The sequence below is a fragment of the Coregonus clupeaformis genome, chromosome 4 (genome assembly GCF_020615455.1).
Source record: "Coregonus clupeaformis isolate EN_2021a chromosome 4, ASM2061545v1, whole genome shotgun sequence".
Lineage (NCBI taxonomy): Eukaryota > Metazoa > Chordata > Actinopteri > Salmoniformes > Salmonidae > Coregonus > Coregonus clupeaformis.
Genome location: NC_059195.1, coordinates 7,108,634 through 7,134,604, shown reverse-complemented (window position 1 = coordinate 7,134,604; position 25,971 = coordinate 7,108,634). Strand labels below are relative to the sequence as shown.

The window sequence follows — 25,971 nt, the reverse complement described above, 5'->3', positions numbered from 1 at the left end:
TGATGCTTGATGTGCTGTTGTCCCGCCTCTCCCATCTCCTCATTGGTTTTTAGGAGCACATTCCCACGTGTGTGATTGAAAGATGAACTGAGGTACACACGCCAGACCAGTTGGTGGGGGTAATGCACCTTAAAGTTGGTTGCCAACCGCCATATAAAGTCCAAAGAAGAAGAAGAAGCATGAAGGAGGAGAGATTACTAGAAACAAACTTTGTTTACCCTTTTATCTGTGTATTAATTGTCGGAGTAGAGGACCATGTGCATTTCAGGTAAAATAACAACCAAATGTTTATGTCCCAGGACAAATTAGCTAGCAACAGCAAGCTAGCTAGCTAAATTGAAATAAACATTTAATGCTTTTCGACCTGTACCCAAATTAATATATTTGGTTCAGAGTTCGTTTTGATATTTCAACCTGCGTGACTCATCTGGGAATATGGCGATGGACACTTGTTAGTTTTTTATAAAATTCTGTGAGACTTTTAGGGGGAGGGTAGAGCATGAGTTTGAGTGAGTACAGTAAATCCAATCCAACCAGTGGCCTGGGATAATATGCTATATGTCATCACACAGACAGACAGCCATAGTGAAGGAGGTTTAAAGTATATTACCACCAGCGGGGCTTACTTCTCTGTGCTCTGGAGAGGTCGCAAGTAGATGATCAGAAGGCTCTGGAGGAATATTCTGTCTCTGTAGAACCTGTAGTGAGATGGATAGAGGTACTGAGTGCTCTTGAAAGAGAGAGAGCAAGACAGTCAACATTTATGTTGTTGATTATTGAGGACTTCAAGGGTGCCTTCCAATCAGACAAATGGCTGCGTAAAAGATGCAGCAACTCAATGGTTTTCAATGGGAGGAGTGTGTTGGGGGATAGGCTTGTGTTGTGCTGTCCATCAGAAAAGTTGCAAATACTATCCATCAACCAAATTAAAAGTAAAACTGAGTTTTTCCCCATCAAACAGCTGCATTGGACATGCATTTCATTCATTTTGGTATGAAGGCAGCCTTACTCTGTGGTTCAAGTTGTATCTTCATGTCTGTAACTTTGCTCTCATCTCACTCCCTCTGACCCCTAAGCCCTCACCACTGACCTCCCATTGGCCCAGGGCCTCCTGCCAAATCCTCTAATCAGTCTCTCTGACAGGGACTTACTCCAGGAGTAGACAGGTTTATGGTGCATAGGGCTTCTCCACTCCTCATATGAGTAGAGCATTATTTAAAAAAATATACATGATTTACTGACACTGACATGAAGTGCGCCATGTTCCTGCTGGTAGCAGGCCTAAACCTGGATGCAGGGAAATGTCCTGCCTTGGAAGATGGTTGTATCCATCTTCTTGTATTCCAGGATCCTGGAAATCAGATAACAAACCTGCATAGATTAACAAAAGAAAATGCTACATGTACTATTTAGTCAATTGAAGTAGTGACAGTCACAGGTTATTTACACAGGAGTGTACAGGTTTTGTTCCAGCACTTCACTAACACCTCATTCAACTAATTGTGGTCTAAAATGAACAAAAACTTGCACACAATTCAGTCCCCTGGGACAGAAATCACCCATGCCTGTATTATTGAATGAACTTCCCAAGTTACAAGCTAACAATTCTGCATGCTAGAAATAGATCCAAACATATTATTCTATACCTAAACTTGTGAATAAACTCCAAGAACAAGATGATTTTCCTGGTGGCCGGGAGGTTGTGAAGTTCTTTACATCTGCCAGGGTGTTAGGGGCTGTGCTTTAACCTGAGAAGAACAGAGCAGAGACATAAAGGGGAAGAAATTAACCTCACTGCTCAAATTTCAGTGCTGGTTGCTGAGATTCAAAACTACCTTTAATGTGCCATCATTTTGTAAACAGTTTTACATATTCACCTGTTTACATTTCACTGATAATTCCATACTTCAAAACATTTTCTTTACAACAATAGCCTAGCTACATAGCTAGTCTATTCGCTGTGAAATCAGGAGGGGCATTTTTCTTGCCAACTTTTCCAGTCACCAAAAATATCAATAAACAGGCAGTGGAATGAAGTAGTTTGACGAAAAGTGTTCAAAAGTCAGTAACAAGTCTTTAAAATAAAGCTAGTAAATATATAGTTATTTTCTAGAAACCTAGATAACATTAGCTACAGTGATGATGGTGGGAGTTAGCTCTAGCTAGCTAGCTTTCCCCTGAACCAAAATCTGGCTTTACAGGAGACGGTGATATGGCGAATCTCCTTTAAGCCCAGGAAGCAGCCATTCAAATTGCCATTCACCAGCTTTTCAAGCTTAATAATGGCAAAATATGTTCGTTACTCACCAAATATGGAGTTTTGATTAGCAACTATCGATTAGCAACTGTCCCCCAGTAAAGATTTGAACTGTCCCTTAGAGGACAGAAAATATAACAAAGCAAATAGTATGTTCATATAGATTATCTTACGAAAGTAAGTTTCACTCTACCTTCAGGCTCAGGATTCAAACACTCGTGAGGTCCCAGTGCGGGGTCAGAGAAGCCATTGCATTTGATGATAGTGGCGTAGCGGGCAGGAGAGCTCTTGGCTACGCGTGGAAGTTTGGGGTCAGAACGGTTCACAATGAACAGGCCAAATCTTTCAGAATACCCTGCAGCCCACTCAAAATTGCCCATCAGAGACCAGGCTGTGTAGCCTCGAAGATCCACCCCATCCAGCAAAGGTGCTGTAAAGAGGGTACAAAACATATAGCGAATAAGGGCTATATTGTGACTAAGAAAACTAAACTGGAAAAATATATAATTGACAGTTACACAAAAAATTTACAATATGTATTATATGTTATAAATTAAATTAATAAAATTTAATAAAATCATGAAAACTACAAGATAATTTTTGAAATAAATAAAAAATTATGAGGGCTTAACTTGAAAAAGCAGTTGTGTATCAGAAAAATTATAATTCATGAGACATATCAGTTCCATAGCTGCTATGAATACGGTGTTCTTGTACTGTACCTTTTAGGGCCTGGTTAATACAGTTTTCATAGTAATGAGTCCCGTAGTAGTCGTCCAGGGACACTTCCCCTCGTTCCAAGACCTCGTTTTCTGTGACGTAGAGAGACGGATTTCCATACTCATCCTTGATGAATTTCAGAATTTTCCGGAATCCTAATAAAGTGATCTTAAGCTAAAATGAGCCGGTCTCAATCAGAGATGACTGTCGTACCCCTGGAACACAGGTTAAAGGGGACGTTTTACAACTTGATGTTAGATGGTTCCTCACCCTGAGAGTAATCTTTAGGCCAGCAGAAACTGTAATCCATGCTTCGGTTTTCTTTAAACAGCCACTACAAACTTCAGCTAACTTTAGCCACCACTAGTTAACAATAAAAGGAAATGACAGGGACAACCTAGCAATAAAAATAATAATGGCCAAATCAGCTCAAATTTAACTCAATATGGAAGATCTCAATATCTTAATGAAAGATATTCAATGCACTATGGATAAAGAACTGGTTATCTTCAACAATGTAGACATACAGTATTTCAATTCATATTCCATTTCCTTGTGGACCCCAGGAAGACTAGCTGCTGCTTTCGCAACAGCTAATGGGGATCCTAATAAAATACCAAATACCAAATCTCAATGACTTATCTCATATACTGTAAATATTCTGCTTTTCAGCACTTCGTCATCCCCTGCCATGATATACACACATTATGTATCTACACAGCAAAATTGCAAGTTTTAAAATCAACCCTAATAGTGTTACATTTTTCATTCAGTGTCTATATTGTCCCACACTACACCGAGCTAATGTTACACTATTGAAAGTGTTTCTGTAACTGTATATATATATTTTTTTTTACACTGTTTTTGTTGCATTCACTGGTTTAAAGTATTAAAATAACTAATGTTATACTAAATTAACTCTCTCTCTCTCTGTACAGTTTTTACTCTAATAGAGTTGACTACCTTTTAACACTGTGGATGTTTAAACTTAAATTGTACTTCTATTCTACTCTGACCTCTCTTTGTCTTTAACAAGTTTGTGTTTTATGTTCTGTTTGGTGCTCAACCCACATTGGTATGTGGGCTGTAATAATCAAATAATTTGTCAATTTTTTTATGTAATTCAGCTTTCTATTGAATATGTCTTCGACCAGAGCTTACTTATCTCCCTCATAGTCCTGTTGCATTCCTAGGTCATTAGGGAATGCCAGAACAGAACAGCAGTGGTTGAACCCAAATTAATCATTGGTGCTTTTGATCCTCTGGATCTCTGCAGGGGTAAACTCAGGAAGCCTGTAAAAACAGATGTTATTGGTGGGTAATGCAAATACAGAGCAGTATATTATGTGTAATTTTTTTGTCATGGTTGTAGAGGGTAACCTGGAGAGTATGGATAAAAATATAAAAAGGGGTTAGCCGAGTGGAATTAGAATGTCACACCCTAACCTCAGGAGTGCTTGGAATGTTCCATTACACACATCATTTTCAAGGTATAAAACCGAAATAGTGTGTGTCTCTGTAATGTAGTAATCGTTTGCGAACAGTTCTAAGGGACTCGCTAGCGTGCGAGAATGGTATTGTAAAAAGGCAGTCATGCACTAAAACAAGTTCAAGTGCAGCGCTGTCTCACTACTATTGTTAGCTAATTATGTGGAGGTATACTGTAAGTATTAGCATTATATAACAAAGGGTACCCCACAGAATATTACAGTCCTAAAATATCACTATTGACCATGGAAATATGCCTGGCTCACCTGAGGCTGGATGTTGGCAGCAAGCAGTGCATCCAGCAATCTTTGGTAGTAGTTGAGGCCGGCTTCGTTTATGAATTTGTTGGTGCCATCAGGCAGCACCCTGGTACAGCATATGGAGAAGTGGTAGTGTGACGCTTTCAACATCTTCAATACCTCCACATCCTCATCGATCTTATTGTAGCTGTCACAAGCGATGTCCCCGCTGTCAACTCTAAAAGGAGTGTGGGCAAACTTGTCCCATATGCTCAGGCCCTTTCCATGTGCTCTCCAGCTGCCCTCAATCTGGTATTAAGGGAAGAGACTGTTATGATTTAACTGGATAAGAACCCAAATGCAGACAAGTACACCAAGCCAGAGAAGTTTTAACAGGTTTATTTACAATGTTCAAAGTCCAGGTTTCCAAATATATGGGAAGAGCAAGTCCAGGTACAGGGAGGGTAACAGATCCAGATCAGGGCAGGTGTGGTACCGTAATGTCCTAGTGTCCGTGGTGAGTCCAAAAGAGAGGTCCGGTAATGGAGAGCAGGATGGTGGTGGCAGGAGTGAAGCGGAGGCAGGAGTCAGGTTCCAAATATATGGTCGTCTTGACTATGATCTGACGATGAGTGGTAAGTTTGACCGGGTCTTAAAGGCTGAGGTGATATGGTGAATGAGCTGCAGCTGGAACCCTGACTCCCGCACACCAGACTTCACTCCTGCAATCAAGGACAGACAGAGGGGAGGGAGAGAGCAGAGAGAGCTACCTATCAGCAGTAGGCCTAACAGTACCCCCCCCTCTACGGACGCCACCTGGCGGCCGACGGGGTTTATCGGGATGTAACCTATGAAACTCTCGGACCAGATCAGGATCCACAATGAAGCTCCTGGGCACCCAGGAACGTTCCTCGGGACCATAACCCTCCCAATCCACCAGGTACTGGAAACCACGACCTCGGCGGCGAACATCCAGAAGTCGCCGGACAGTGTAGACCGGACCCCCACCCACGATCTTGGGCGGAGGAGGGGACGAGAGGGCGGGCACAAAGGGCTAACCGACACAGGCTTAATCTGGGAAACATGAAAGGTGGAATGAACCCGTAGGGAGGCAGGAAGCTGTAGCTTAACCGCGCAGGGGGTTAACAATAGACAGTATCTTGAACGGTCCTATAAAACGAGGCGCCATCTTCTTAGACTCCACCTTCAATGGAAGGTCCCGTGACTTCAGCCATACCTCTTGACCAGGAGAGTAACCGGGAGCCTGGGACCGGTGACGGTTGGCTTGCCTCTGCATGTACGCTCGAAGCTCGGGACAGAGCTACCCTGGCCTTCCTCCAGACCTTGAAGCAGCGGCGCATGTGGGACTGCACCGAGGGTACCGCAAGTTCCCTCTCTTGGGAAGGGAACAGGGAGGTTGATAACCCAGAGCACACAGAAAAGGAGACAAACCAGAGGAAGCGTTAGTCAAGGTGTTATGAGCATATTCCACCCAGGGGAGCATGGAGCTCCATGACCCAGGGTTAGACCCAGTGACACAGCGAAGTGCGGTCTCCATCTCCTGGTTCGCTCTCTCGGCTTGCCCGTTGGTCTGGGGGTGATATCCAGAGGACAGGCTGGATGTAATGCCCAAAGCTTTACAGAAAGCTTTCCACACCTGGGAGACAAACTGGGGACCCCTGTCAGAGACAATATCCGTGGGTAGACCATGAGAGCGGAACACATGTTCAACCAAAATATCAGCCGTCTCTCTGGCAGTGGGCAGTTTAGGTAGGGCCAAAAAATGAGCGAACTTAGAAAAACGATCAATCACCGTAAGAATGACAGTCTTACCAGATGAGGGGGGAAGTCCAGTGACAAAATCCATAGCGATATGCGACCAGGGCCGGCTGGGTATAGGTAGAGGTCGTAGATGACCAGCGCTGGCCTGGGTGGAGTTTTTACTTCGTGCACATACCGTACAAGCAGCAATGAAGGCTCGAGTGTCCGCCTCCATCGTGGCCCACCAGAACTTCCGTCGCACAAAGTCAAGGGTCCGCGAAACTCCAGGGTGACAGGTAAGGGGAGACGAGTGAGCCCACTGAAGTACCTGGGAGCGAGCAGACTCAGGGACAAACATCCGGTTAGGAGGACCCCTCCCAGGGTCAGCTTGATGATGTTGAGCCTGTCTAACAATCCCCTCGATGTCACATGTGATGACTGCAATACTGCAGGTAGGAGGCAAAATGGGTTCAGGGTTACTACCAGTATCAACAGCCGAATGAACACGAGACAGGGCGTCAGGCTTGACGTTGCGTGACCCAGGACGGTAAGACAGAGAAAAATTGAATCTCCCAAAAAATAGTGCCCACCTGGCTTGACGGGGGTTGAGCTGCTTCGCTGACTGGAGGTAAGCCAGATTCTTATGATCCGTCCAAACGATGAAGGGTTGTTCCGCCCCCTCCAACCAATGTCGCCACTCCTCGAGAGCCAGCTTAACGGCGAGCTGTTCACGATTTCCAACATCATAATTCCTCTCTGCCTGAGAAAGTTTCCTTGAGAGAAAAGCACAGGGATGCAGTTTGTTATCTTCAGGAGAACGTTGTGACAACACTGCACCTACCCCAGTGTCGGATGCATCCACCTCCACGACAAACTGGCGGTCGGGGTCCGGCTGCATCAGAATGGGAGCCGAGGCGAAGCGATGTTTCAGTTCTTCGAACGCTGATTCGGCCCCTTCATTCCAAGCGAACGGTCGTGAGATGGAGGTGAGAGCGGTGAGTGGCGCCGCAATGCGGCTGTAGTCCTTGATGAACCTCCTATAGAAGTTCGCAAACCCCAGGAATCGTTGAAGTTGTTTGCGGGTAGAGGGAGCTGGCCAGTCCGTGACAGCAGAGATCTTAGCTGGGTCCATCCGCAGCTCCCCCTGAGCTATGATGTAACCCAAAAAGAGGTCTCAGACACATGAAATTCACATTTCTCCATCTTCACAAACAGTTTGTTCTCCAACAACCTTTGCAACACCTGGCGCACATGCAGTTCATGTTCCTGGGAGGACTCTGAGAAAATCAAGATATCATCCAGATAGACAAAAACAAACCGATTCAACATGTCCCGAAGGACATCATTGACTAGTGCCTGAAAAACAGCAGGGGCATTAGACAACCCAAAAGGCATAACCCGATACTCAAAATGTCCCAAGGGTGTGTTGAAGGCAGTCTTCCATTCATCACCCTTACGAATGCGCACCAGGTGATACGCATTTCGTAGATCCAGTTTCGTAAAGATGGTAGCACCATGAAGGAGGGGAAAAGCAGAATTAATCAAAGGCAGAGAATACTTGTTCTTAATGGTGATGTTGTTAAGTCCACGGTAATCAATACAGGGTCTGAGGGTCTTATCCTTCTTAGCAACAAAAAAGAATCCCGCTCCTACAGGTGACGAGGAAGGACGCATAATACCTGCCGCCAAGGAGTCCCGAATGTAGTTCTCCATAGCCTCCGTCTCCGGCCGGGAGAGATTGTACAGGCGACTGCTGGGGAGCGGGGCTCCTGGCTGGAGGTCAATGGCGCAGTCGTAAGGCCGGTGAGGAGGAAGAGAAGTAGCTCTGTGTTTGCAGAAAACGGATGCCAGGTCATGATACACGTCAGGAACAGCAGAAAGATCCATGGACTCCAGTGGAGGTTGAGGCACAGTACTGGCAGGAGTCTGAGCAGAACACAAACAATTCACATGACAAAATGTGCTCCATGAAACAATGCTACCTGTCACCCAATCAATGTGTGGATTGTGTTTTATGAGCCAGGGGATACCAAGGACCAGGGGGAGTCTGTGGGCAGTCGATAATATGGAATTGAATGTTCTCCTGATGATTTCCCGACACTCTAAGACAAACAGGAACAGTCTGATGGGTAATGCGGGTCAACAATTGTCCATTTAGACCCTTAGCCTGCAGCGGACAGTCCATAGGAACAGTCTCCAAATCCATTTGTTGAGCCCACTCTCTATCCAAAAAGCTTTCGTCGGCACCAGAGTCAATCAGCGCACTAACAGAGAAATTCTGGGACTGCCACTGGAGGGATGCCTGGAGCAGAATGCGGGGAGAAGAGGAAGAATCCGCTGCTCGGCTCACCAAAACTTCTCCCATTAATGATGAGCCGGCCCTTTTCCCCGGACGAACTGGGCAGGAAGGAACGAAATGACCAGCTTCTCCACAATACAGGCAGACCCGAGCCTGAATACGACGTGCACGCTCCTCTGAGGACAACCGTGCACCGACCCACCTCCATGGCTTCGGGTTCAGTGCTCCTCGTATCGACTCGGGAAGACACGGCTCTCTCCGTAGGGACGATGCAGGGAGGAGTTTGTTGATGACAGACAGGTTGCTTGGAACTAACACTCCTCTCCCGGCGGCGCTCCCGAATCCGATTATCCAACCTGATAGTGAGTGAAATAAGATTATCCAGCGTAGGCGATTCATCATATGACACCAATTCATCTTTTAAGGTCTCAGACAAAGCATTGATGAACACTCCTTGTAATGCCTCGTCATTCCAACCACTCACTGCTGCTAAAGTCCGAAACTCCACTGCCATCTCCGCCACACTACGAGCCCCCTGCCGAAGAGAAAACAGCCGTTTCGCAGCCTCCTTGCCTCGTACGGGGTGGTCAAAAACCTTCCTCATCTCCGTGGTGAAGGCAACGTAAGCGTTGCAAATGTCCGACTGACTCTCCCAGACCGCGGATCCCCAGGCACGAGCGGAACCGCTAGTAGAGTTGATAAGGTAGGCAATACGGGCTCTTTCTGAGGCGTAGGTGAGGGGCTGTTGTTCAAACACTAACGAGCATTGAGTCAAAAAAATCGCCACAGGTTCCCATGTTCCCGTCATAGCGCTCTGGAGCAGGAACAAAAGGCTCTCTGATCTGGGCTGAAGGGGTAGTAAGGGCAGATACTTGATTGGAGAGTAATTGAACCTGATTAAGCAGCACCTGACTGTCCTCAGCAATCGTTTTAAACAGGGTATCATGTTGGCCAAGTAAAATGCCCTGATTGGCTATGGCAGTCCAAATTTGAGTGCACTCTGGGGTGGTATCCGAGCTACTGTCTGCTGGGTTCATGTTGGTCAGATCATACTGTTATGATTTAACTGGATAAGAACCCAAATGCAGACAAGTACACCAAGCCAGAGAAGTTTTAACAGGTTTATTTACAATGTTCAAAGTCCAGGTTTCCAAATATATGGGAAGAGCAAGTCCAGGTACAGGGAGGGTAACAGATCCAGATCAGGGCAGGTGTGGTACCGTAATGTCCTAGTGTCCGTGGTGAGTCCAAAAGAGAGGTCCGGTAATGGAGAGCAGGATGGTGGTGGCAGGAGTGAAGCGGAGGCAGGAGTCAGGTTCCAAATATATGGTCGTCTTGACTATGATCTGACGATGAGTGGTAAGTTTGACCGGGTCTTAAAGGCTGAGGTGATATGGTGAATGAGCTGCAGCTGGAACCCTGACTCCCGCACACCAGACTTCACTCCTGCAATCAAGGACAGACAGAGGGGAGGGAGAGAGCAGAGAGAGCTACCTATCAGCAGTAGGCCTAACAGAGACATTATGACATAATGTGTAAATCATTACACTTGACAAGTAAAATGTGTATTACTACCAGTTAGGTATGAAATAAACCAAGAAGGGCCTGTGTTGTCATGTCAATAGGACATACATTTTCATACTATTGTTTTTAATACTTTTTGTTGATTCCCAGCACCATCGTTTTCTAAAAGTTAATATTAATTTCTGTTTTCAAGTTTGTTCTCAATAAAACTACTGGTAAATGAAACATGCAGTAGTAAAATATGGTCACAGCCACCTGGTAAGAAGCATTAAGGTGCAATATGCAGAAATCGCTCTGCCATTTCCTGGTTGCTCAAATTCAGTTAGTCTAATTTCAGTTTATGTGGCAAAACAAGCAATAGTGTAGAGAATCATTGTACCATTGAAACCGCTGGAAAATACACTGTTCAAAAAAATAAAGGGAACACTTAAACAACACAATGTAACTCCAAGTCAATCACACTTCTGTGAAATCAAACTGTCCACTTAGGAAGCAACACTGATTGACAATACATTTCACATGCTGTTGTGCAAATGGAATAGACAACAGGTAGAAATTATAGGCAATTAGCAAGACACCCCCAATAAAGGACTGGTTTTGCAGGTGGTGACCACAGACCACTTCTCAGTTCCTATGCTTCCTGACTGATGTTTTGGTCACTTTTGAATGCTGGCGGTGTTTTCACTCTAGTGGTAGCATGAGACGGAGTCTCAGGTAGTGGCTCAGGTAGTGCAGCTCATCCAGGATGGCACATCAATGCGAGTTGTGGCAAGAAGGTTTGCTGTGTCTGTCAGCGTAGTGTCCAGAGCATGGAGGCGCTACCAGGAGACAGGCCAGTACATCAGGAGACGTGGAGGAGGCCGTAGGAGGGCAACAACCCAGCAGCAGGACTGCTACCTCCGCCTTTGTGCAAGGAGGAGCAGGAGGAGCACTGCCAGAGCCCTGCAAAATGACCTCCAGCAGGCCACAAATGTGCATGTGTCTGCTCAAACGATCAAAAACAGACTCCACGAGGGTGGTTTGAGGGCCCGACGTCCACAGGTGGGGGTTGTGCTTACAGCCCAACACCGTGCAGGACGTTTGGCATTTGCCAGAGAACACCAAGATTGGCAAATTCGCCACTGGCGCCCTGTGCTCTTCACAGATGAAAGCAGGTTCACACTGAGCACATGTGACAGACGTGACAGAGTCTGGAGACGCCCGTGGAGAACGTTCTGCTGCCTGCAACATCCTCCAGCATGACCGGTTTGGCGGTGGGTCAGTCATGGTGTGGGGTGGCATTTCTTTGGGGGGCCGCACAGCCCTCCATGTGCTCGCCAGAGGTAGCCTGACTGCCATTAGGTACCGAGATGAGATCCTCAGACCCCTTGTAAGACCATATGCTGGTGCAGTTGGCCCTGGGTTCCTCCTAATACAAGTCAATGCTAGACCTCATGTGGCTGGAGTGTGTCAGCAGTTCCTGCAAGAGGAAGGCATTGATGCTATGGACTGGCCCGCCCGTTCCCCAGACCTGAATCCAATTGAGCACATCTGGGACATCATGTCTCGCTCCATCCACCAACGCCACGTTGCACCACAGACTGTCCAGGAGTTGGCGGATGCTTTAGTCCAGGTCTGGGAGGAGATCCCTCAGGAGACCATCCGCCACCTCATCAGGAGCATGCCCAGGCGTTGTAGGGAGGTCATACAGGCACGTGGAGGCCACACACACTACTGAGCCTAATTTTGACTTGTTTTAAGGACATTACATCAAAGTTGGATCAGCCTGTAGTGTGGTTTTCCACTTTAATTTCTTGGGTGACTCCAAATCCAGACCTCCATGGGTTGATACATTTGATTTCCATTGATAATGTTTGTGTGATTTTGTTGTCAGCACATTCAACTATGTAAAGAAAAAAGTATTTAATAAGATTATTTCATTCATTCAGATCTAGGATGTGTTATTTTAGTGTTCCCTTTATTTCTTTGAGCAGTGTATATTTTCAATAAGGAAAAATATTGTATTTTCAGCTGTTTAAAGCTGGTGTACAAAACCGAAAGTTAAAGACGCAAAAACGAAGAACAGATCTACCTCTTCTTAGACGATTAATTGACAGTAGCAACTGACATTGCTACTGTATGTGAATTTGGTTGGGTCGCCCAAAAAGTTGCATACTGTATTGCAGCTTTAATAGACCAATAACAAAGAGAGTTACAAACCTCTCTGCCAATAACAGCTAGTTTTAAGTTTTCCCCTCCCCACTCAGACCACTCCCGGACAGTCCTAACAAAATTATTGTTTTTGCAAAAAAACTATTTTTGCCCAGTTTAATGAAAATCTATTACGGTAAGGTACTTAATTGTTACCCAGAAATGATTAGATATTGATATAAAAAAAGTAACACGACTCAGGATATGACCCAGATGCAGACACAGGAGACGGAAAGTTCAATAAACAGAGTTGTTTATTAAAACCACAGGAGGCAGGCAAGGGGCAGGTCGAGGACAGGCAGAGGTTCGTAACCAGGTCCGAGTCTGATAGGTAAAGGGCAGCAGGCAGGCTCAGAGTCAGGACAGGCAGAAGTTCGTAAACCAGGTCAGAGTCAGATAGATACAGGACGGCAGGCATGCTCGGGGTCAGGGCAGGCAGAATAGGTCGGAACCGGGAGAACTAGATAACAGGGACTAGAGCAAACAGGAGTACGGGAAAAACACGCTGGTAGGCTTGAAAAGACAAGACGAACTCGCAACAAACAAACAGAAAACACAGGTATAAATGCACAGGGGATAATGGGGGAAATGGGCGACACCTGGAGGGGGGGACAAGCACAAGACAGGTGAAACAGATCAGGGTGTGACAAAAACGGCTGCATTGGGCCTTTAAGTTAATATTAGCCAAGAAATGTTAGCTAGCTAACTTGGGAAGGCATTTAATAATGACCTAACTTAATTAAATGGAATGTCAGCTAAGCAGTTAGTTACTTTATTAGCAACTAATTACACCCAGAACTGATCAATCAGCTAAAGGACGACTATGAAATGTAAACCACAGCTTTCAATATTTGAAAACTAGCAAGTCCTCAGTGGCAGTGGATAGCAGCATATAGATAGTGATACTTGGCTAATATTTAATTGCTAAGTGTCTTTACTATGCTAGCTACTAGCTAGATAGCTTCGTAGACTCTCAACCAAGGGATCTACAGTATTACTTTAACTAGCTAAAGATATGGTAAGGCTCTATGGAAATACATATATATTTTTTACACATATTTAACCCCTTATTTTTGTTGGCACAAAACTACCTCCATACTTCCATTCATTTGTATGGGTTACCTTTAGAAGAGTCCCCTGACACTTGTGATAATAATATAATAATAATAATATAATAATATATAATATATAATAATATGCCATTTAGCATACCCACTTGTGTGGGTCGTAGAGCAAAACGGAGAACACCATTGCGTTCGTGAGAGTCATATTAATCATATTCAGATGCTACTGACGTTTTCGTGAGAAGACCAATTTTCATGATGTCTCCTGGTCTGTAGCTCTGACACTTTCCACCGCAGATGCGGAAGGACAACATAGGCAGATGCGGTGTATTGAGACGCAGCCCATGCAACAAACCAGATATCTGTAGCTTAAACTGACAGATTTTGATGGGGATTTTGTATTATGTTACTTAGATTGACGCACTGATGCGTCAATAGACTCTAGGGGTTATCTCTCAGAGCGCTAAGCATTGCCTTCAGAAAGTATTCAGACCCCTTGACTTTTTCCACATTTTCTTACGTTACAGCCTTATTCTAAAATTGATTAAAAATTATATATTCTCAGCAATCTACAGACAACACCCCATAATGACAAAGCAAAAACAGTTTTTTTTTTTTTTTTATGTGCAAATGTTTTAAAAATAAAAAACAGAAATACCTTATTTACATTAATATTTATGAGACTTGAAATTGAGCTCAGGTGCATCCTGTTTCCATTAAGCATCCTTGAGATGTTTTTACAACTTGGAGTCCACCTGTGGTAAATTCAATTGATTGGACATGATTTGGAAAGGCACACACCTGTCTATATAAGGTCCCACAGTTGACAGTGCATGTCAGAGCGAAAACCAAGCCATGAGGTCGAAGGAATTGTCCGTAGACATTCCAAGACAGGATTATGTCGAGGCACAGATCTGGGGAAGGGTACCAAAATATGTCAGCAGCATTGAAGGTCCCCAAGAACACAGTGGCCTCCATCATTCTTAAATGGAAGAAGTTAGGTACCACCAAGATTATTCCTAGAGCTGGCCACCTGGCCAAACTGAGCAATCGGGGGAGAAGGGCATTGGTCTGGGAGGTGACCAAGAACCTGATGGTCACTCTGACAGAGCTCTAGAGTTCCTCTGTGGAGATGGGAGAACCTTCCAGAAGGACAACCATCTCTGCAGCACTCCACCAATCAGGTCTTTATGGTAGAGTTGCCAGAAGGATGCCACTCCTCAGTAAAAGTCACATGACAGCCCGCTTGGAGCTTGCCAAAAGGCACCTAAAGGACTCTCAGACCATGAGAAACAAGATTCTCTGGTCTGATGAAACGAAGATTTAACTCTTTGGCCTCAATGCCAAGCGTCACGTCTGGAGGAAACCTGGCACCATCCCTACGGTGAAGCATGGTGGTGGCAGCATCATGCTGTGGGGATGTTTTTCAGCGGCAAGGACTGGGAGACTAGTCAGGATCGAGGGAAAGATGCACGGAGAAAAGTACAGAGATCCTTGATGAAAACCTACTCAAGTGCTCAGGACCTCAGACTGGGGCGAAGGTTCACCTTCCAACAGGACAATGACCCTAAGCACACAGCCAAGACAATGCAGGAGTGGCTTCAGGACAGGTTTCTGAATGTCCTTGAGTGGCCCAGGCAGAGCCCGGACTTGAACCCGATCGAACATCTCTGGAGAGACCTGAAAATAGCTGTGCAGCGACGCTCCCCATCCAACCTGACAGAGCTTGAGAACATCTGCAGAGGAGAATGGGAGAAACTCCACAAATACAAGCTTGTAACGTCATACCCAAGAAGTCTTGAGGCTGTAATCGCTGCCAAAGGTGCTTCAACAAAGTACTGAGTTAAGGGTCTGAATACTTATGTAAATGTAATATTTAAGTTTTGTAGTTTTAATATTTCAGTCTTCTGTGATGTATATAAAGTGTGATATTGGGATGCTAACTCAAAATTATTGAATACATTTCAACTCTATATCTGACATGGTACAGGTGTCTACTTTTTTGTAAGACCATAACTATGTGTGTGAGGTGTATACTTTTGTTTCAAAGTAGATTGGTTTAAGACTACCAAGAAACACTCCGTGTGACCCTGATTTAGCCCACTGCAGTAAATTAAAGTTAGTCAAGGGACAACATTCACAATACTTCATTTGAAAGTTAACTAGTTTGTAGTCAGTAATCAACAATTGGTGAATCTCAATTCTTTAGAGTAGTTCATTCATCTGGTAGGAGTCCTTTATTCCAGTGGGATGCTGACCCGTAACCGTACCCAGCATGGCTGACCACCCAGGGGCTACTGAAGGTCCTAAACCTATCTCCAAACCTGGAGAGGCAGAAGTCTGCATAGCCTTTGAAGGCTTCTGCAATGGAAACATTGGTCCAGTCTCCATATTCCTGGAGTGCCTGAGGAAGATCTCAGTGGTGCAGGGTCACAGCAGGTTCTATGCCCGCTCTATCAACGCGTTGATCAGGCTGTCATAGTAATGTGCTCCTTCTTCAGAGTGGCTCCCCTGATGGCCGGAGGGGATAATGCGAGCCCAGGAGCTAGAGAACTGTTAGGTTTTGACGAGGAGATCCCTAAGGAGGTAGACGTCATTGTCCACTTTGTGGTAACTGTCACAAGCCAGGTCTGCAGTCTGATTATCAAAAGCTTTGTTCTTATGGCCAAAGCGGTCCCAAATGGTCTCGCCCTTCCCATCCTCAGACCAGCCGCCCTTAACCTTGAAGGACTCACTGGAAGTGGCTCACTGGAAGCCATCAGGAAAAGATGCCCTTGGGAGGATGTTCCGCTCGGATGAAGACAGGAGGCCAAACTAATTCCAGACTTTTTGGTAGGTTGAGGAAGGAGTTATGATACTCCTCTACAGATTGTAAGTGTCTAGCACTGCATCATCTGCCTGGTATGGAATACTTTTTGCCAGTGAATTTTAGCACACTATCTCACAGCCCTTCAGAGACAAACTATAACTTTCTAACTCCTGCAGCAGGCTCCCCTCCCCCACTGGAGCCAAGCAGGCCAGGGGGTCGTTATCTTGCCTTTCACACCTAGGACCCTGGCCACCGATTGGTTGCCAGGGGTCATTGTTGCCAGGGGCCTTATCACACCGTGGGGTCAGCCAATCACACGCAGTTAACTTGGGTCCCAGATTCCCAACTCCTGCCTCACACTCTCAGTCTCCCTCATGCAGTGACAGAGAGCAACATATCTGTCTCTGCCCATCAACAACTGGACTCAATCATATCTCTGGGATGGTGTGCATGTATAAAGTGTTTTATTTTACAGCTTATACAACACAGAGTGGCTTTACAAGATCATTATTTTTATTGCTCCCCATGTGTACCCAGCAGGTCAGTGTCTTATGGCAGTAAACAGAGATAATAAACAGGCAGATAAGAATTTTGTAATTCAAAGTACCACGTGTTTATGTCTGATTGTGGACAGCGGTTACCTTTCAGGACATTGGCGAGTGGCTTGAATTGGTTGAAGAAACAGCCCTTGATATCCATCTCATATAAGATAATGGGAATATTCTTCGCCTGCCTGTTTTGTGTGTGACAGCGTATGTAGTGTGTGTGTGTATGGGTATGTTGGAGTGTCAGATTAAGTATATGTTGTGTGTGGGTAGAGTCCAGTGAGTGTGCATAGAGTCAGTGCAAGAGAGTCAGTGCAAATAGTCCAGGTAGCCGGACAACATTAATGGACAAATATAATGTCCAATATAAAGACAAAACAGAAAAAAAGCATTGGTTATAGGCTACTGATTAGGCTACTGCCATAACCAATTGCATACCGCTAAGATCTGCTTTTGGTGAGTCTTAACTATCACTAGTAGCGCTGCTTGAAATTGGCACATTGGTCAAATATTTCTACCCCTTCCACGACACACTTAAAATAGTGAGCTGATATAAGACAGTTAAATTACCAAGACTGGTGCCAGGGTTGGAACATACAGTTGAAGTCGGAAGTTTACATACACATTAGCCAGATACATTTAAACTCAGTTTTTCACAATTCCTGACATTTAATCCTAGTAAGAATTCCCTGTTTTAGGTCAGTTAGAATCACCACTTTATATTAAGAATGTGAAATGTCAGAATAATAGTAGAGAGAATTATTTATTTCAGCTTTTATGTATTTCATCACATTCCCAGTGGGTCAGAAGTTTACATACACTCAATTAGTATTTGGTAGCATTGCCTTTAAATTGTTGAACTTGGGTCAAACGTTTGGGTAGCCTTCCACAAGCTTCCCACAATAAGTTGGGTGAATTTTGGCCCATTCCTCCTGACAGAGCTGGTGTAACTGAGTCAGGTTTGTAGGCCTCCTTGCTCGCACACACTTTTTCAGTTCTACCCACAAATGTTCTATAGGATTGAGGTCAGGGCTTTGTGATGGCCACTCCAATACCTTGACTTTGTTGTCCTTAAGCCATTTTGCCACAGCTTTGGAAGTATGCTTGTGGTCATTGTCCAGAGGACATTTCTCCAAAAAGTACAATCTTTGTCCCCATGTGCAGTTGCAAACCGTAGTCTGGCTTTTTTATGGCGTTTTTGGAGCAGTGGCTTCTTCCTTGCTGAGCGGCCTTTCAGGTTACGTCAATATAGGACTCGTTTTACTGTGGATATAGATACTTTTGTACCTGTTTCCTCCAGCAACTTCACAAGGTCCTTTGCTGTTGTTCTGGGATTGATTTGCACTTTTCGCACCAAAGTACGTTCATCTCTAGGAGACAGAACGCGTCTCCTTCCTGAGCAGTATGACGGCTGCATGTTCCCATGGTGTTTATACTTGCGTACTACTGTTTGTACAGATGAACGTGGTACCTTCAGGCGTTTGGAAATTGCTCCCAAGGATGAACCAGACTTGTGGAGGTCTACAATTTTTTTCTGAGGTCTTGGCTGATTTCTTTCGATTTTCCCATGATATCAAGCAAAGAGGCACTGAGTTTGAAGGTAGGCCTTGAAATACATCCACAGGTACACCTCCAATTGACTCAAATGATGTCAATTAGCCTATCAGAAGCTTCTAAAGCCATGACATCATTTTCTGGAATTTTCCAAGCTGTTTAAAGGCACAGTCAACTCACTTGGTGCAGGGGACAGGCCCCCTCGGGCTCCTCCTCCTCCTTTCTCTAGCGCCAGCACCCCCGAGCTCCATAGGGCTCGGCTCGGAGGTGCCGGAGGGTGGAATGGACAGACCCCACTCGGGACGTCCACGGGTGGCCAGCAGGGTGTCCAGACGGATGGACATGTCGACCAACTGGTCGAAGGTGAAATTGGTGTCCCTGCAGGCCAACTCACGTTGAACGTCCTCCCGTAGGCTACATCGAAAATGGTCGATGAGGGCCCGTTCATTCCACCCTGCGTCTGCTGCTAGAGTCCGGAACTCCAGCGCGAACGCCTGTGCGCTCCTCCTCCCCTGTCTCAGGTGGACTAGACGCTCCCCCGCCGCTTTGCCCTCAGGTGGATGGTCGAACACGGCCTTGAAGCGACGGGAGAACTCGGCGTAGGAGATGGTGGTGGCGTCCATCCTCCTCCACTCGGCGTTGGCCCATTCCAACGCCTTGCCCGTGAGACAGGAGATGAGGGCGGAAACGCTCTCGTGTCCCGAGGGCACCGGGTGTACAGTGGCCAGGTAGAGCTCCACCTGCAGGAGGAACCCCTGACACCCGGCAGCTGTTCCGTCATACACCCTCGGGAGCGAGAGCCGAATCCCACTGGGTTCCGGACCTGGGACTGGTGGACCGGCCGATGGGGGTGGCAGGGTAGGTGGAGGTGTGGGTACCCCTCTGGACTCCCATCGGTGCAGGGTGTTGATGACGTCCTGTAGAGCGGTCCCCAGTTGTCGTATCTGGTGATCCTGGCCGCGGACATGCTCCTCCAGCGACTCAGGCGTGACTGTTGCTCCTGCTGATTCCATTATTAAAGGTGTGTGATTCTGTCAGGGGTGCTGAAGGTGGGTGTGGTGCAGGAATCAAGCGCAGGACGCAGAAGCTAAGTCCAAAAGACTTTAGTGAATTATTCACGTAGTAAGCGAGCACAATAAGCCCGGAGGCGAAATAAAGGCGCACACAGGCGTCAAACAAAAGGCGCACTAATATGTGCGAAAACCTCTCCAAACAACGGAGGGAAGTACGTAGCTCAGAACACCAAAACAGAAGAGCAATCACACACAACACCATACACACACAACGAGAACTAAATAGGACACTAATGAGGACTAACTAGACACAGGTGTACAACATCAAGACAAAACCAAACGAACATGAAACATAGATCGGTGGCAGCTAGTACTCCGGGGACGACGACCGCCGAAACCTGCCCGAACAAGGAGGAGGAGCAGCCTCGGCCGAAACCGTGACAGTATGTAACTACTCAAATTCATCCAATCTGCTACGGACGCAAAAACTGACTTATATTCACTTGTCCTATTCTTCAGCATTGTCTGGAATATGTATTTTAGTTGGCACACCAGTGTGATGTCTTCTTTAAATATATAATTATATATTTTAGCCCCTTTTTCTCCCCAATTGCGAGCATTTAACACAAGTCAACCTGCAGGCACCCGGCCCGCCATAAGGAGTCACTAGAGCGCAATGAGCCAAGTAATTCCCCCTGGCCAAACCCTCCCCTACCTGGACGACGCTGGGCCAATTGTGCGCAGCCCTATGGGACTCCCAGTCACGGCCAGTTGTGACACAGCCTGGGAACGAACCTGGGTCAGTAGGTACGCCTCAAGCACTGCGATGCACTACCTTAGACGGCTGCGCCACTCGGGAGGCCTGTGTGATGTCTTCTATACATGAGTAAACATTTATTCACCCTGGACATGAGACTTGCATTGATTTGAAACCTTTTTTAATCATAAGCTCTAACATGCTAACCACACCACTCGCGTCAGCGTGCACGAGCGTTGCAAAATAAATGTACACATACATATTATTCAATCATTGCACCCACACTGCTCGCGCACGTCAACGAGTGTCTGTGTAGCCAGGTGCTAAAATAGAACTTGGTTCTATTTGTGATGCTTGATGTGCTGTTGTCCCGCCTCTCCCATCTCCTCATTGGTTTTTAGGAGCACATTCCCACGTGTGTGATTGAAAGATGAACTGAGGTACACACGCCAGACCAGTTGGTGGGGGTAATGCACCTTAAAGTTGGTTGCCAACCGCCATATAAAGTCCAAAGAAGAAGAAGAAGCATGAAGGAGGAGAGATTACTAGAAACAAACTTTGTTTACCCTTTTATCTGTGTATTAATTGTCGGAGTAGAGGACCATGTGCATTTCAGGTAAAATAACAACCAAATGTTTATGTCCCAGGACAAATTAGCTAGCAACAGCAAGCTAGCTAGCTAAATTGAAATAAACATTTAATGCTTTTCGACCTGTACCCAAATTAATATATTTGGTTCAGAGTTCGTTTTGATATTTCAACCTGCGTGACTCATCTGGGAATATGGCGATGGACACTTGTTAGTTTTTTATAAAATTCTGTGAGACTTTTAGGGGGAGGGTAGAGCATGAGTTTGAGTGAGTACAGTAAATCCAATCCAACCAGTGGCCTGGGATAATATGCTATATGTCATCACACAGACAGACAGCCATAGTGAAGGAGGTTTAAAGTATATTACCACCAGCGGGGCTTACTTCTCTGTGCTCTGGAGAGGTCGCAAGTAGATGATCAGAAGGCTCTGGAGGAATATTCTGTCTCTGTAGAACCTGTAGTGAGATGGATAGAGGTACTGAGTGCTCTTGAAAGAGAGAGAGCAAGACAGTCAACATTTATGTTGTTGATTATTGAGGACTTCAAGGGTGCCTTCCAATCAGACAAATGGCTGCGTAAAAGATGCAGCAACTCAATGGTTTTCAATGGGAGGAGTGTGTTGGGGGATAGGCTTGTGTTGTGCTGTCCATCAGAAAAGTTGCAAATACTATCCATCAACCAAATTAAAAGTAAAACTGAGTTTTTCCCCATCAAACAGCTGCATTGGACATGCATTTCATTCATTTTGGTATGAAGGCAGCCTTACTCTGTGGTTCAAGTTGTATCTTCATGTCTGTAACTTTGCTCTCATCTCACTCCCTCTGACCCCTAAGCCCTCACCACTGACCTCCCATTGGCCCAGGGCCTCCTGCCAAATCCTCTAATCAGTCTCTCTGACAGGGACTTACTCCAGGAGTAGACAGGTTTATGGTGCATAGGGCTTCTCCACTCCTCATATGAGTAGAGCATTATTTAAAAAAATATACATGATTTACTGACACTGACATGAAGTGCGCCATGTTCCTGCTGGTAGCAGGCCTAAACCTGGATGCAGGGAAATGTCCTGCCTTGGAAGATGGTTGTATCCATCTTCTTGTATTCCAGGATCCTGGAAATCAGATAACAAACCTGCATAGATTAACAAAAGAAAATGCTACATGTACTATTTAGTCAATTGAAGTAGTGACAGTCACAGGTTATTTACACAGGAGTGTACAGGTTTTTGTTCCAGCACTTCACTAACACCTCATTCAACTAATTGTGGTCTAAAATGAACAAAAAACTTGCACACAATTCAGTCCCCTGGGACAGAAATCACCCATGCCTGTATTATTGAATGAACTTCCCAAGTTACAAGCTAACAATTCTGCATGCTAGAAATAGATCCAAACATATTATTCTATACCTAAACTTGTGAATAAACTCCAAGAACAAGATGATTTTCCTGGTGGCCGGGAGGTTGTGAAGTTCTTTACATCTGCCAGGGTGTTAGGGGCTGTGCTTTAACCTGAGAAGAACAGAGCAGAGACATAAAGGGGAAGAAATTAACCTCACTGCTCAAATTTCAGTGCTGGTTGCTGAGATTCAAAACTACCTTTAATGTGCCATCATTTTGTAAACAGTTTTACATATTCACCTGTTTACATTTCACTGATAATTCCATACTTCAAAACATTTTCTTTACAACAATAGCCTAGCTACATAGCTAGTCTATTCGCTGTGAAATCAGGAGGGGCATTTTTCTTGCCAACTTTTTCAGTCACCAAAAATATCAATAAACAGGCAGTGGAATGAAGTAGTTTGACGAAAAGTGTTCAAAAGTCAGTAACAAGTCTTTAAAATAAAGCTAGTAAATATATAGTTATTTTCTAGAAACCTAGATAACATTAGCTACAGTGATGATGGTGGGAGTTAGCTCTAGCTAGCTAGCTTTCCCCTGAACCAAAATCTGGCTTTACAGGAGACGGTGATATGGCGAATCTCCTTTAAGCCCAGGAAGCAGCCATTCAAATTGCCATTCACCAGCTTTTCAAGCTTAATAATGGCAAAATATGTTCGTTACTCACCAAATATGGAGTTTTGATTAGCAACTATCGATTAGCAACTGTCCCCCAGTAAAGATTTGAACTGTCCCTTAGAGGACAGAAAATATAACAAAGCAAATAGTATGTTCATATAGATTATCTTACGAAAGTAAGTTTCACTCTACCTTCAGGCTCAGGATTCAAACACTCGTGAGGTCCCAGTGCGGGGTCAGAGAAGCCATTGCATTTGATGATAGTGGCGTAGCGGGCAGGAGAGCTCTTGGCTACGCGTGGAAGTTTGGGGTCAGAACGGTTCACAATGAACAGGCCAAATCTTTCAGAATACCCTGCAGCCCACTCAAAATTGCCCATCAGAGACCAGGCTGTGTAGCCTCGAAGATCCACCCCATCCAGCAAAGGTGCTGTAAAGAGGGTACAAAACATATAGCGAATAAGGGCTATATTGTGACTAAGAAAACTAAACTGGAAAAATATATAATTGACAGTTACACAAAAAAATTTACAATATGTATTATATGTTATAAATTAAATTAATAAAATTTAATAAAATCATGAAAACTACAAGATAATTTTTGAAATAAATAAAAAATTATGAGGGCTTAACTTGAAAAAGCAGTTGTGTATCAGAAAAATTATAATTCATGAGACATATCAGTTCCATAGCTGCTATGAATACGGTGTTCTTGTACTGTACCTTTTAGGGCCTGGTTAATACAGTTTTCATAGTAATGAGTCCCGTAGTAGTCGTCCAGGGACACTTCCCCTCGTTCCAAGACCTCGTTTTCTGTGACGTAGAGACGGATTTCCATACTCATCCTTGATGAATTTCAGAATTTTCCGGAATCCTAATAAAGTGATCTTAAGCTAAAATGAGCCGGTCTCAATCAGAGATGACTGTCGTACCCCTGGAACACAGGTTAAAGGGGACGTTTTACAACTTGATGTTAGATGGTTCCTCACCCTGAGAGTAATCTTTAGGCCAGCAGAAACTGTAATCCATGCTTCGGTTTTCTTTAAACAGCCACTACAAACTTCAGCTAACTTTAGCCACCACTAGTTAACAATAAAAGGAAATGACAGGGACAACCTAGCAATAAAAATAATAATGGCCAAATCAGCTCAAATTTAACTCAATATGGAAGATCTCAATATCTTAATGAAAGATATTCAATGCACTATGGATAAAGAACTGGTTATCTTCAACAATGTAGACATACAGTATTTCAATTCATATTCCATTTCCTTGTGGACCCCAGGAAGACTAGCTGCTGCTTTCGCAACAGCTAATGGGGATCCTAATAAAATACCAAATACCAAATCTCAATGACTTATCTCATATACTGTAAATATTCTGCTTTTCAGCACTTCGTCATCCCCTGCCATGATATACACACATTATGTATCTACACAGCAAAATTGCAAGTTTTAAAATCAACCCTAATAGTGTTACATTTTTCATTCAGTGTCTATATTGTCCCACACTACACCGAGCTAATGTTACACTATTGAAAGTGTTTCTGTAACTGTATATATATATTTTTTTTTACACTGTTTTTGTTGCATTCACTGGTTTAAAGTATTAAAATAACTAATGTTATACTAAATTAACTCTCTCTCTCTCTGTACAGTTTTTACTCTAATAGAGTTGACTACCTTTTAACACTGTGGATGTTTAAACTTAAATTGTACTTCTATTCTACTCTGACCTCTCTTTGTCTTTAACAAGTTTGTGTTTTATGTTCTGTTTGGTGCTCAACCCACATTGGTATGTGGGCTGTAATAATCAAATAATTTGTCAATTTTTTTATGTAATTCAGCTTTCTATTGAATATGTCTTCGACCAGAGCTTACTTATCTCCCTCATAGTCCTGTTGCATTCCTAGGTCATTAGGGAATGCCAGAACAGAACAGCAGTGGTTGAACCCAAATTAATCATTGGTGCTTTTGATCCTCTGGATCTCTGCAGGGGTAAACTCAGGAAGCCTGTAAAAACAGATGTTATTGGTGGGTAATGCAAATACAGAGCAGTATATTATGTGTAATTTTTTTGTCATGGTTGTAGAGGGTAACCTGGAGAGTATGGATAAAAATATAAAAAGGGGTTAGCCGAGTGGAATTAGAATGTCACACCCTAACCTCAGGAGTGCTTGGAATGTTCCATTACACACATCATTTTCAAGGTATAAAACCGAAATAGTGTGTGTCTCTGTAATGTAGTAATCGTTTGCGAACAGTTCTAAGGGACTCGCTAGCGTGCGAGAATGGTATTGTAAAAAGGCAGTCATGCACTAAAACAAGTTCAAGTGCAGCGCTGTCTCACTACTATTGTTAGCTAATTATGTGGAGGTATACTGTAAGTATTAGCATTATATAACAAAGGGTACCCCACAGAATATTACAGTCCTAAAATATCACTATTGACCATGGAAATATGCCTGGCTCACCTGAGGCTGGATGTTGGCAGCAAGCAGTGCATCCAGCAATCTTTGGTAGTAGTTGAGGCCGGCTTCGTTTATGAATTTGTTGGTGCCATCAGGCAGCACCCTGGTACAGCATATGGAGAAGTGGTAGTGTGACGCTTTCAACATCTTCAATACCTCCACATCCTCATCGATCTTATTGTAGCTGTCACAAGCGATGTCCCCGCTGTCAACTCTAAAAGGAGTGTGGGCAAACTTGTCCCATATGCTCAGGCCCTTTCCATGTGCTCTCCAGCTGCCCTCAATCTGGTATTAAGGGAAGAGACTGTTATGATTTAACTGGATAAGAACCCAAATGCAGACAAGTACACCAAGCCAGAGAAGTTTTAACAGGTTTATTTACAATGTTCAAAGTCCAGGTTTCCAAATATATGGGAAGAGCAAGTCCAGGTACAGGGAGGGTAACAGATCCAGATCAGGGCAGGTGTGGTACCGTAATGTCCTAGTGTCCGTGGTGAGTCCAAAAGAGAGGTCCGGTAATGGAGAGCAGGATGGTGGTGGCAGGAGTGAAGCGGAGGCAGGAGTCAGGTTCCAAATATATGGTCGTCTTGACTATGATCTGACGATGAGTGGTAAGTTTGACCGGGTCTTAAAGGCTGAGGTGATATGGTGAATGAGCTGCAGCTGGAACCCTG

General features: G+C 44.6%; 1 pseudogene; it reads right to left on the bottom strand.

Moving 5' to 3' along the window:
* Positions 1-1,743: 1,743 nt before the first annotated feature.
* Positions 1,744-25,971, bottom strand: part of LOC121548200 — an 85,682-nt pseudogene continuing 61,454 nt past the window's right edge.